At 32.0% G+C, this 13,464-nt stretch overlaps 1 protein-coding gene across 2 annotated transcripts in view; it reads right to left on the bottom strand.

Annotated features, from left to right (window-relative positions):
• Positions 1-13,464, bottom strand: part of LOC143231151 (glycoprotein 3-alpha-L-fucosyltransferase A-like) — a 44,908-nt gene extending 31,444 nt beyond the window's left edge. Inside the window, exons 1-2 of one of the 2 annotated variants that reach the window (XM_076465792.1) lie at positions 13,392-13,450; positions 12,274-12,339 (exon numbers count right to left, since the gene is read on the bottom strand). The gene's annotated coding sequence lies outside the window, so the exon portion shown is untranslated. Of the gene's footprint in view, positions 1-12,273; positions 12,340-13,391 lie in introns of both variants that reach the window. The other variant, XM_076465793.1, reaches the window with a different exon arrangement.

Raw genomic sequence — 13,464 nt, 5'->3', positions numbered from 1 at the left:
AAAAATTGTGAAAACAGAACTGTAAGTGTGGGTGTACTCCTCAGTTGAGATAAAGAAATTGTTAAAAAGTATTGTAAGTGTGGGTGTACTCCTTAGTTAATATAAAAAATTGTGAAAACAGTACTGTAAGTGTGGGTGTACTTTTAGTTAATATAAAAAAATTGTGAAAACAGTACTGTAAGTGTGGGTGTACTCCTTAGTTAATATAAAAAATTGTGAAAACAGTACTGTAAGTGTGGGTGTACTCCTTAGTTAATATAAAAAATTGTGAAAACAAGTACTGTAAGTGTGGGTGTACTCCTTAGTTAATATAAAAAAATTGTGAAAACAGTACTGTAAGTGTGGGTGTACTTTTTAGTTAATATAAAAAAATTGTGAAAACAGTACTGTAAGTGTGGGTGTACTCCTTAGTTAATATAAAAAAATTGTGAAAACAGTACTGTAAGTGTGGGTGTACTTCTTAGTTAATATAAAAAATTGTAAAACCAGTACTGTAAGTGTGAGTGTACTCCTTAGTTAATATAAAAAAATTGTGAAAACAGTACTGTAAGTGTGGGTGTACTTCTTAGTTAATATAAAAAATTGTGAAAACAGTACTGTAAGTGTGGGTGTACTCCTTAGTTAATATAAAAAATTGTAAAAACAGTACTGTAAGTGTGGGTGTACTTCTTAGTTAATATAAAAAAATTGTAAAAACAGTACTGTAAGTGTGGGTGTACTCCTTAGTTAATATAAAAAAATTGTGAAAACAGTACTGTAAGTGTGGGTGTACTCCTTAGTTAATATAAAAAATTGTGAAAACAGTACTGTAAGTGTGGGTGTACTCCTTAGTTAATATAAAAAAATTGTGAAAACAGTACTGTAAGTGTGGGTGTACTCCTTAGTTAATATAAAAAAATTGTGAAAACAATTACTGTAAGTGTGGGTGTACTCCTTAGTTAATATAAAAAATTGTGAAAACAATTACTGTAAGTGTGGGTGTACTCCTTAGTTAATATAAAAAAATTGTGAAAACAGTACTGTAAGTGTGGGTGTACTCCTTAGTTAATATAAAAAAATTGTGAAAACAGTACTGTAAGTGTGGGTGTACTCCTTAGTTAATATAAAAAATTGTGAAAAAAACAGTACTGTAAGTGTGGGTGTACTCCTTAGTTAATATAAAAAATTGTGAAAACAATACTGTAAGTGTGGGTGTACTCCTTAGTTAATATAAAAAAATTGTGAAAACAATTACTGTAAGTGTGGGTGTACTTCTTAGTTAATATAAAAAATTGTGAAAACAATTACTGTAAGTGTGGGTGTACTCCTTAGTTAATATAAAAAAATTGTGAAAACAGTACTGTAAGTGTGGGTGTACTCCTTAGTTAATATAAAAAATTGTGAAAACAGTACTGTAAGTGTGGGTGTACTCCTTAGTTAATATAAAAAATTGTAAAAACAGTACTGTAAGTGTGGGTGTACTCCTTAGTTAATATAAAAAAATTGTGAAAACAGTACTGTAAGTGTGGGTGTACTCCTTAGTTAATATAAAAAAATTGTGAAAACAGTACTGTAAGTGTGGGTGTACTCCTTAGTTAATATAAAAAATTGTGAAAACAGTACTGTAAGTGTGGGTGTACTCCTTAGTTAATATAAAAAATTGTGAAAACAGTACTGTAAGTGTGGGTGTACTCCTTAGTTAATATAAAAAAATTGTGAAAACAGTACTGTAAGTGTGGGTGTACTCCTTAGTTAATATAAAAAAATTGTGAAAACAGTACTGTAAGTGTGGGTGTACTCCTTAGTTAATATAAAAAAATTGTGAAAACAGGACTGTAAGTGTGGGTGTACTCCTTAGTTAATATAAAAAAATTGTGAAAACAGTACTGTAAGTGTGGGTGTACTCCTTAGTTAATATAAAAAATTGTGAAAACAGGACTGTAAGGGTGGGTGTACTCGTTAGTTAATATAAAAAAATTTTGAAAAGAGTTCTGTAAGTGTGGGTGTACTTCTTAGTTAATATAAAAAATTGTAAAAACAGTACTGTAAGTGTAAGTGTATTCCTTAGTTATTATAAAAAAATTGTGAAAACAGTACTGTTAGTGATGGTGTACTTTTTAGTTAATATAAAATAATTGTGGAAACAGTACTGTAAGTGTGGGTGTACTTCTAGTTAATATAAAAATTGTAAAAACAGTACTGTAAGTGTGAGTGTACTCCTTAGTTAATATAAAAAATTGTAAAAACAGTATTGTAAGGGTGGGTGTACTCCTTAGTTAATAAAAAAAGCATGAAAACAGTACTGTAAGTGTGGGTGTACTCGTTAGTTAATATAAAAAAATTGTAAAAACAGTACTGTAAGGGTGGGTGTACTCCTTAGTTAATAAAAAAATTGTAAAAACAGTACTGTAAGTGTGGGTGTACTCCTTAGTTAATATAAAAAATTGTAAAAACAGTACTGTAAGTGTGAGTGTAATGTTTAGCTAATATAAAATAATTGTTAATAAAAAACAAGTACTGTAAGTGTGGGTGTACTCCTTAGTTAATATAAAAAAATTGTGAAAACATTACTGTAAGTGTGGGTGTACTCCTCAGTTGATATAAAAAAATTGTGAAAACAATTACTGTAAGTGTGGGTGTACTCCTTAGTTAATAAAAAAATTGTAAAAACAGTACTGTAAGTGTGAGTGTAATCTTAGCTAATATAAAATAATTGCAAAAACAGTACTGTATGTGTGAGTGTACTCCTTAGTTAATAAAAAAAATTGTGGATACTGTACTGTAAATGTGGGTGTATTTCTTAGTTAATATAAAAAAATTGTGAAAACATTACTGTAAGTGTGGGTGTACTCCTCAGTTGATATAAAGAAATTGTGAAAACAGTACTGTAAGTGTGGGTGTACTTCTTAGTTAATATAAAAAAATTGTGAAAACAATTACTGTAAGTGTGGGTGTACTCCTTAGTTAATATAAAAAAATTGTGAAAACAGAACTGTAAGTGTGGGTGTACTCCTTAGTTAATATAAAAAAATTGAAAAAAGTACTGTAAGTGTGGGTGTACTCCTTAGTTAATATAAAAAAATTGTGAAAACAGTACTGTAAGTGTGGGTGTACTCCTTAGTTAATATAAAAAAATTGTGAAAACAGTACTGTAAGTGTGGGTGTACTCCTTAGTTAATATAAAAAATTGTGAAAACAATTACTGTAAGTGTGGGTGTACTCCTTAGTTAATATAAAAAAATTGTGAAAACAGTACTGTAAGTGTGGGTGTACTTCTTAGTTAATATAAAAAAATTGTGAAAACAGTACTGTAAGTGTGGGTGTACTCCTTAGTTAATATAAAAAAATTGTGAAAACAGTACTGTAAGTGTGGGTGTACTCCTTAGTTAATATAAAAAAATTGTGAAAACAATTACTGTAAGTGTGGGTGTACTCCTTAGTTAATATAAAAAAATTGTGAAAACAGTACTGTAAGTGTGGGTGTACTCCTTAGTTAATATAAAAAAATTGTGAAAACAGTACTGTAAGTGTGGGTGTACTCCTTAGTTAATATAAAAAAATTGTGAAAACAGTACTGTAAGTGTGGGTGTACTCCTTAGTTAATATAAAGAAATTGTGAACACAGTACTGTAAGTGTGGGTGTACTTCTTAGTTAATATAAAAAATTGTGAAAACAGTACTGTAAGTGTGGGTGTACTCCTTAGTTAATATAAAAAAATTGTGAAAACAATTACTGTAAGTGTGGGTGTACTCCTTAGTTAATATAAAAAATTGTGAAAACAGTACTGTAAGTGTGGGTGTACTCCTTAGTTAATATAAAAAAAATTGTGAAAACAGTACTGTAAGTGTGGGTGTACTCCTTAGTTAATATAAAAAAATTGTAAAAACAGTACTGTAAGTGTGGGTGTACTCCTTAGTTAATATAAAAAAATTGTGAAAACAATTACTGTAAGTGTGGGTGTACTTCTTAGTTAATATAAAAAAATTGTGAAAACAGTACTGTAAGTGTGGGTGTACTCCTTAGTTAATATAAAAAAATTGTGAAAATTGTACTGTAAGTGTGGGTGTACTCCTTAGTTAATATAAAAAAATTGTGAAAACAGTACTGTAAGTGTGGGTGTACTTCTTAGTTAATATAAAAAAATTGTGAAAACAGTACTGTAAGTGTGGGTGTACTCCTTAGTTAATATAAAAAAAATTGTGAAAACAAGTACTGTAAGTGTGGGTGTACTCCTTAGTTAATATAAAAAAAATTGTGACTGTAAGTGTGGGTGTACTCCTTAGTTAATATAAAAAATTGTGAAAACAATTACTGTAAGTGTGTGTACCTTAGTTAATATAAAAAAATTGTGAAAACAATTACTGTAAGTGTGGGTGTACTCCTTAGTTAATATAAAAAAATTGTGAAAACAGTACTGTAAGTGTGGGTGTACTCCTTAGTTAATATAAAAAAATTGTGAAAACAGTACTGTAAGTGTGGGTGTACTCCTTAGTTAATATAAAAAAATTGTGAAAACAGTACTGTAAGTGTGGGTGTACTTCTTAGTTAATATAAAAAAATTGTGAAAACAGTACTGTAAGTGTGGGTGTACTCCTTAGTTAATATAAAAAATTGTGAAAACAGTACTGTAAGTGTGGGTGTACTTCTTAGTTAATATAAAAAAATTGTGAAAACAAGTACTGTAAGTGTGGGTGTACTCCTTAGTTAATATAAAAAAATTGTGAAAACAATTACTGTAAGTGTGGGTGTACTCCTTAGTTAATATAAAAAAATTGTGAAAACAGTACTGTAAGTGTGGGTGTACTCCTTAGTTAATATAAAAAAATTGTAAAAACAGTACTGTAAGTGTGGGTGTACTCCTTAGTTAATATAAAAAATTGTGAAAACAGTACTGTAAGTGTGGGTGTACTTCTTAGTTAATATAAAAAATTGAGAAAACAGTACTGTAAGTGTGGGTGTACTCCTTAGTTAATATAAAAAAATTGTGAAAACAGTACTGTAAGTGTGGGTGTACTCCTTAGTTAATATAAAAAAATTGTGAAAACAGTACTGTAAGTGTGGGTGTACTCCTTAGTTAATATAAAAAAATTGTGAAAACAGTACTGTAAGTGTGGGTGTACTTCTTAGTTAATATAAAAAAATTGTGAAAAAAAGTACTGTAAGTGTGGGTGTACTCCTTAGTTAATATAAAAAATTGTGTAAAAACAATTACTGTAAGTGTGGGTGTACTCCTTAGTTAATATAAAAAAATTGTGAAAACAGTACTGTAAGTGTGGGTGTACTTCTTAGTTAAATAAAAAAATTGTGAAAACAGTACTGTAAGTGTGGGTGTACTTCTTAGTTAATATAAAAAAATTGTAAAAACAGTACTGTAAGTGTGGGTGTACTCCTTAGTTAATATAAAAAAATTGTGAAAACAATTACTGTAAGTGTGGGTGTACTCCTTAGTTAATATAAAAAAATTGTGAAAACAAGTACTGTAAGTGTGGGTGTACTCCTTAGTTAATATAAAAAAATTGTGAAAACAATTACTGTAAGTGTGGGTGTACTCCTTAGTTAATATAAAAAAATTGTAAAAACAGTACTGTAAGTGTGGGTGTACTCCTTAGTTAATATAAAAAAATTGTGAAAACAGTACTGTAAGTGTGGGTGTACTCCTTAGTTAATATAAAAAAAATTGTGAAAACAGTACTGTAAGTGTTGGTGTACTTCTTAGTTAATATAAAAAAATTGTGAAAACAGTACTGTAAGTGTGGGTGTACTCCTTAGTTAATATAAAAAATTGTGAAAACTGTACTGTAAGTGTGGGTGTACTTCTTAGTTAATATAAAAAAATTGTGAAAACATTACTGTAAGTGTGGGTGTACTCCTTAGTTAATATAAAAAAATTGTGAAAACAGTACTGTAAGTGTGGGTGTACTCCTTAGTTAATATAAAAAATTGTGAAAACAGTACTGTAAGTGTGGGTGTACTCCTTAGTTAATATAAAAAAATTGTAAAACAGTACTGTAAGTGTGGGTGTACTCCTTAGTTAATATAAAAAAATTGTGAAAACATTACTGTAAGTGTGGGTGTACTCCTTAGTTAATATAAAAAAATTGTGAAAACAGTACTGTAAGTGTGGGTGTACTCCTTAGTTAATATAAAAAAATTGTGAAAATAGTACTGTAAATGTGGGTGTACTCCTTAGTTAATATAAAAAAATTGTGAAAACTGTACTGTAAGTGTGGGTGTACTCCTTAGTTAATATAAAAAAATTGTGAAAACAGTACTGTAAGTGTGGGTGTACTCCTTAGTTAATATAAAAAAATTGTAAAAACAGTACTGTAAGTGTGGGTGTACTCCTTAGTTAATATAAAAAAATTGTGAAAACAGTACTGTAAGTGTGGGTGTACTCCTTAGTTAATATAAAAAATTGTGAAAACAGTACTGTAAGTGTGGGTGTATTCCTTAGTTAATATAAAAAAATTGTGAAAACAGTACTGTAAGTGTGGGTGTACTTCTTAGTTAATATAAAAAATTGTGAAAAAGTACTGTAAGTGTGGGTGTACTCCTTCGCTAATTTAAAAAAATTGCAAAAACAGTACTGTAAGTGTGGGTGTACTCCTTAGTTAATATAAAAAAATTGTGAAAACTGTACTGTAAGTGTGGGTGTACTTCTTAGTTAATATAAAAAATTGTGAAAACTGTACTGTAAGTGTGGGTGTACTTCTTTGTTAATATAAAAAATTGTAAAAACAGTACTGTAAGTGTGAGTGTATTCCTTAGTTAATATAAAAAAATTTTAAAAACAGTACTGTAAGTGTAGGTGTACTCCTTAATTAATATAAAAAAAATTGTGAAAACAGTACTGTAAGTGTGGGTGTACTCCTTAGTTAATATCAAAAAATTGTGATAATAGTACTGTATGTGTAGGTGTACTCCTTAGTTAATATAAAAAATTGTGAAAACAGGACTGTAAGGGTGGGTGTACTCGTTAGTTAATATAAAAAAATTGTGAAAACAGTACTGTAAGTGTGGGTGTACTCCTTAGTTAATATAAAAAAATTGTGAAAACAGTACTGTAAGTGTGGGTGTACTCCTTAGTTAATATAAAAAAAGTGTGAAAACAGTACTGTAAGTGTGGGTGTACTTTTTAGTTAATATAAAAATTGTAAAAACAGTACTGTAAGTGTGAGTGTATTCCTTAGTTAATATAAAAAAATTGTGAAAACAGTACTGTAACGGTGGGTGTACTCCTTAGTTAATATAAAAAAATATTGAAAACAGTACTGTAAGTGTGGGTGTACTTCTTAGTTAATATAAAAAAAATTGTAAAAACAGTACTGTAAATGTGGGTGTATGTACTCCTTTGTTAATATAAAAAAATTGTGAATTAGTACTGTAAGTGTTTGTGTACTTCTTAGTTAATATAAAAAATTGTAAAAACAGTACTGTAAGTGTGGGTGTACTCCTTAGTTAATATAAAAAAATTGTGAAAACAGTACTGTAAGTGTGGGTGTACTTCTTAGTTAATATAAAAAAATTGTGAAAACAGTACTGTAAATGTGGGTGTACTTCTTAGTTAATATCAAAAAATTGTGATAATAGTACTGTATGTGTAGGTGTACTCCTTAGTTAATATAAAAAATTGTGAAAACAGTACTGTAAGTGTGGGTGTACTTCTTAGTTAATATAAAAAAATTGTAAAAACACTACTGTAAGTGTGGGTGTACTCCTTAGTTAATATAAAAAAATGTGAAAACAGTACTGTAAGTGTGGGTGTACTTCTTAGTTAATATAAAAAAATTGTAAAAACAATTACTGTAAATGTGGGTGTATGTACTCCTTAGTTAATATAAAAAAATTGTGAAAACGAGTACTGTAAGTGTGGGTGTACTTCTTAGTTAATATAAAAAATTGTAAAAACAGTACTGTAAGTGTGGGTGTACTCCTTAGTTAATATAAAAAAATTGTGAAAACAGTACTGTAAGTGTGGGTGTACTTCTTAGTTAATATAAAAAAATTGTGAAAACAGTACTGTAAGTGTGGGTGTACTTCTTAGTTAATATAAAAAATTGTGAAAACAGTACTGTAAGTGTGGGTGTACTCCTTAGTTAATATAAAAAATTGCAAAAACAGTACTGTAAATGTGGGTGTATTCCTTAGTTAATATACAAAAATTTTAAAAACAGTACTGTAAGTGTAGGTGTACTCCTTAATTAATATAAAAAAAATTGTGAAAACAGTACTGTAAGTGTGGGTGTACTCCTTAGTTAATATCAAAAAATTGTGATAAAAAGTACTGTATGTGTAGGTGTACTCCTTAGTTAATATAAAAAATTGTGAAAACAGGACTGTAAGGGTGGGTGTACTCGTTAGTTAATATAAAAAAATTGTGAAAACAGTACTGTTAATGTGGGTGTACTTCTTAGTTAATATAAAAAAATTGTGAAAACAGTACTGTAAGTGTGGGTGTACTCCTTAGTTAATATAAAAAAATTGTGAAAACAGTACTGTAACTGTGGGTGTACTTCTTAGTTAGTATAAAAAATTTTAAAAATAGTACTGTAAGTGTGAGTGTATGTACTCCTTAGTTAATATAAAAAAATTGTAAAAACAGTACTGTAAGTGTGGGTGTATGTACTCCTTAGTTAATATAAAAAAATTGTAAAAACAGTACTGAAAGTGTGGGTGTATGTACTCCTTAGTTAATATAAAAAATTGTGAGAACTGTACTGTAAGTGTGGGTGTACTTATTAGTTATTATAAAAAATTGTAAAAACAGTACTGTAAGTGTGGGTGTATGTACTCCTTAGTTAATATAAAAAAATTGTGAAAACTGTACTTTAAGTGTGGTGTACTTTTAGTTAATATAGAAAAATTGTAAAAATAGTACTGTAAGTGTGGAGGGGGGAGAAGCAACATATAATTTATAAATAATACTAAACAATGAACAAACAATAGAAGCACGTTTGGGTTAACTTCGGGTGGGTGATGAGGGGAAAATGCAAATGTAATCCCTTTTTTCATGTAGAGCCATCTATCTGTGACAATAGGTACTATGCTGCTTTTCATATGTTTTCTTGATACTTTCACCAAACAACATTTTCATTGTATCGTTGCATTCACAGAAACAAGACGCAGTTACAAAGGATTTCAAAGATGACTATTTCGTGCGATATTGCGAACAGTTTGTTTTTTAAAATATTAGTACAAAATCACCCTAGAGCTATCTGTGCATAGCCTTCGCTGGTCTAAAGGTGGTTAGATGAGAGGAATGACAGCTATCATTAGCGATATACATTTCAAAATTTTGGGCTGTACTTGAGTGAGCTCAGACCGACACTGTTTCGTCACACCCATGAATCCAGAGTGCGGAATGCGTTTGTTTGTACTTTTTTTTTTTTTTCCGGCGATGGCACGTGACATTATTCCTGATTCACGCTCAGACCAGCTATCTGCTAGAGTTTCTCCGGTCCTATTAATAACTGACGATAAATTACACGTATTATACTGTGTAAAGACAATGTTAAGCACTGATGTTTCCTCAAGACGGTTAATATGGGTGTTGAAACTTTAATTAAAATAAAGTACAGAACGACGTTTCGACACTCTTACGTCATTTTTTAGGTTTAAAAGTCTGTTGCCGGCGCATTTCTTAGGAACAAGAGTGTAAACTGGTACGGAATTGCAGGGGGCGGTGTGGCCCGGCTTGGCCAGGTGGGTTAAGGCGCACGTTTGATAATCTGAGGGTCGCGGGTTCGAATTCCCGTCGCACCAAACATGCTCGCCCTTTCAGCCGTGGGGCGTTATAACGTGACGGTAAATCCCACTATTCGTTGGTAAAAGAGAAGCCCAAGAGTTGGCGGTGGGTGGTGATGACTAGCTGCCTTTCCTCTAGACTTACATTGCTAAATTAGGGTCGGCTAGCGCATGTAACCCTTATGTAGCTTTGTTCGACATTCAAAACAAACAAACAAATTAGGGGGCGTTGCAGTTAGATGTTAGGTTATTAATTTGCATAGGTATAAAAGATGTTCGTTTATATTGATTTAATGTTGGTTTTATTTGTTGTATGAGTAGGGATTCTTTGACTTTACGTTTATTTATATATTTTTTGTTGTTATTTTGAATTAAGCGCAAAGCTACAGAATGGGTTATGCGTGTTCTGCCCACCACGGATATCGAAACACGGTTTTTAGCGCTGTAAATCCGCAGACATACCACTGAGCCACTGAGGGGCTTTTTGTGTTTGTTTCCCTACTTAGTATCTGGATGTTTTTCTATGTTTATGTTGTGTTTGTTTGATTTCCAGTGTTCAAAATCGTGTGAAGGTTTGTTTTTTGTGTGTTCTTTGAATCTGGTTTCCATTTTTCTACTTGTTTCTTCAATACAGAAGTCGTGGCAGTTATCACATTGTATTTTATAAATAATGTTGGTGTCGTGTTTGTCAGTGTAGTTTTTACATAGTATAGACCTCAGTTTTGTACCTGGTTTTTGAATAAATTTGGTGTTTACTGGAATGTTGTGTTTTAAGTTTGTTTCCAAATGTTGGTTATTTTATTGTCGCTGACATCGGTAATATGGTTTGTAGCAGTATAAGGTTTTGTAGTTTCTTATTGACTGTGTTGTTAATGTAAGTATGTATGTAAAATTTTTTTCACGGTTTTTTTTTTTTGTAGTAAATTTTTTGATGTTGATAAAGTGTTGTTTTATTTTGTTTATTTCATCGTTAATTTTATCGGGTGAAGAATGGGAAACGTTACACCAAGTTTACCATGTTCAACTTTTCCACACTTACATCTTTACAAGGTTTGTCTTCTTAGATAGCTCAACTATTAATTTTTTCTTACACGACTGATCGCCCCTTTATTACAACGTATTATTTTTGTACATTTAAAGTATTTTGTTGAGATATTGCTATGTTTTTGTTTAGGTTATAATTATGACAAGAATTATGTCGTAGTCTCTCCTACATAATTAAGCCATGACGTTTTCGTTTGGGAAGTCGGAGTATGCCACACTGCTGGGAGATTGTTTGTCATATTTCTGTTTGTTGCAGGCTTATTTACATACCGACGTCATGAAACCTACTAACAATGGAGACCGAGATACATAACAATGGAGGGTCGCGGGTTCGCGCCCGCGCAAAACATGCTCGCCCTCCCAGCCGTGGGGTCGTATAATGTTACGGATCCCACTATTCGTTGGTAAAGAGTAGCCCAAGAGTTGGCGGTGGGTGGTGATGACTAGCTGCCTTCCCTCTAGTCTTACACTGCTAAATTAGGGACGGCTAACGGACTCGAGTAGTGCGAAATTCAAAAAACAAAACAAACAAGACAACTGTAAGAACCAAACAACTCCAACGTTATGCTTTTGAATGATATTTAAAAAGGACAGATGGATGGAAATTGTTTGTACAAATTTCTGTTTCAATGAGCTGTATTTCAAAATTGTAACACTAGTTCAGTAGGTCAGTACATTATTTCATCTTTTCTTATGAACAAACAAATGTGTATGCTACAAGTCCACAATCAATAACAACGGCAACAAACAAGTGACAGTAATTTTCATTTATCTGACGTCCTCCAGTGGCGGTATTTATACTCCCCTCCCCCCCGCCCATCAAACATTCTGCACATGCGCTTAATGCTATAGAACAGTTAAACAACCAGTAAACGTTAGAACAAGTAAACAAGTACCTGGCTCTATAACTTATGATTTTGTAAACTTTTACATTAGAAATTTTCCGGACGCTTAGTTTGAATAAAAAGCTGCTATACACAGAAATATAGGCGTGACATCTACATATTTAAAAGTAGTGACATCTACATATTTAAAAGTATTTAATTAAAATTGGTAAATTGTTGTCTCTTGGTGATTTCTTCACTTTACTAAAGTATTTATTAAAGTTAATACAGCTGTACATTATATTGTTGGTAAACTTAATACTTGTCTAATCTCTAATATATTCAGTTACGAGAGCCCGGCAAGACCAAGCGTGTTAAGGCGTGCGACTCGTAATCTAAGGGTCGCGGGTTCGCATCCCCGTCGCGCCAAACATGGTAGCCCTTTCAGCCGTGGGGGCGTTATAATGTGATGATCAATCCCACTATTCGTTGGTAAAAGAGTGGCCCAAGAGTTGGCGGTGGGTGGTGATGACTAGTTGCCTTCCTTCTAGTCTTACATTGCTAAATTGGGGACGGCTAGCACAGATAGCCCTCGAGTAGCTTTGTGCGAAATTAAAACAAACCAATAGCGGGAAAAAATTCATTGTTGCACTAAAAGATAAAATATTCATGTATACTTACGGCTTTTGTTTCGTTTTTTTTCTTGACAACCTTAAAAGCTTCATATCGTCAGGTGCCTCGACATTTCTAAAAAATACAGTCGTTAAAAATGTGGAATTAATTATTTCGTTTGTACATCTACAAATTGATAACAATAGCAACTACACGAAAAGCCGTCTGGTTTCACGAGAAACTGTTTTCCTTTCGTATACTTCATCAACATCAATAGGTTTCCTCTGCAAACCGTAGAAAACATTATACGCACACACCTAGACAGAAAGCAAAATCAACCAACAAAAGTAAATATATCTCACGGATCAAAAAATCACGAAACCATATACTGCTGTATACCATATATTCCTGACATCAGCAAACAAATAACCAACATTTGGCAAAAACTAGTAATAAAATATGACATTCCGGTTAATACCAAATTTATTCAAAAACCAGGCACAAAACTGAGGTCTATACTATGTAAAAACTACACTGACAAACACCACACCAACATTATTTATAAAATACAATGTGATAACTGTCACGACTTCTATATTGGAGAAACAAGTAGAAAAATGGAAACCAGATTCAAAAAACATAAAAAGCTACCTTCACACGTTTTCGAACACTGCAAGTCAAATAAACACAACATAACCATAGAAAACACTCAAATACTAAATAAAGAAACAAACATAAACAAAGGCAAAATTAAAGAAGCCTTACTTATACAAGAACTTAAACCCAAAATAAACCAATATAAAGGAACACCTTTATACCTATATTAATGGTTTGGTTTTTCGCACAAAGCTACTCGAGGGCTATCTGTGCTAGCCGTCCCTAATTTAGTAGTGTAAGACTAGAGGGAAGGCAGCTAGTCATCACCACCCACCGCCAACTCTTGGGCTACTCTTTTACCAACGAATAGTGAGATTGACAGTAACATTATAACGCCCCCACGGCTGGGAGGGCGGGCATGTTTGGCGCGACTCGGGCGCGAACCCGCGACCCTCAGATTACGTAGCACACGCCTTAACGCGCTAGGCCATGCCAGGCCCACCTATATTAATAAATATAATCAAACATCTAAGCACACCCTCTACATTCCTACACTCAATTACACAACAGCCTTCAAATAAGTCAGTTACCTCTTTCTTTCTTTGTGAACCTGACGATGACCGTTGTTCGCTCCTCTACGTAGAATTTTCTCCATCCATACCA

This window comes from Tachypleus tridentatus, chromosome 10 (genome assembly GCF_004210375.1).
Source record: "Tachypleus tridentatus isolate NWPU-2018 chromosome 10, ASM421037v1, whole genome shotgun sequence".
NCBI lineage: Eukaryota > Metazoa > Arthropoda > Merostomata > Xiphosura > Limulidae > Tachypleus > Tachypleus tridentatus.
The sequence above is the reverse complement of the archived record's forward strand: the minus strand, read 5'-3'. Positions and strand labels throughout refer to the sequence as shown.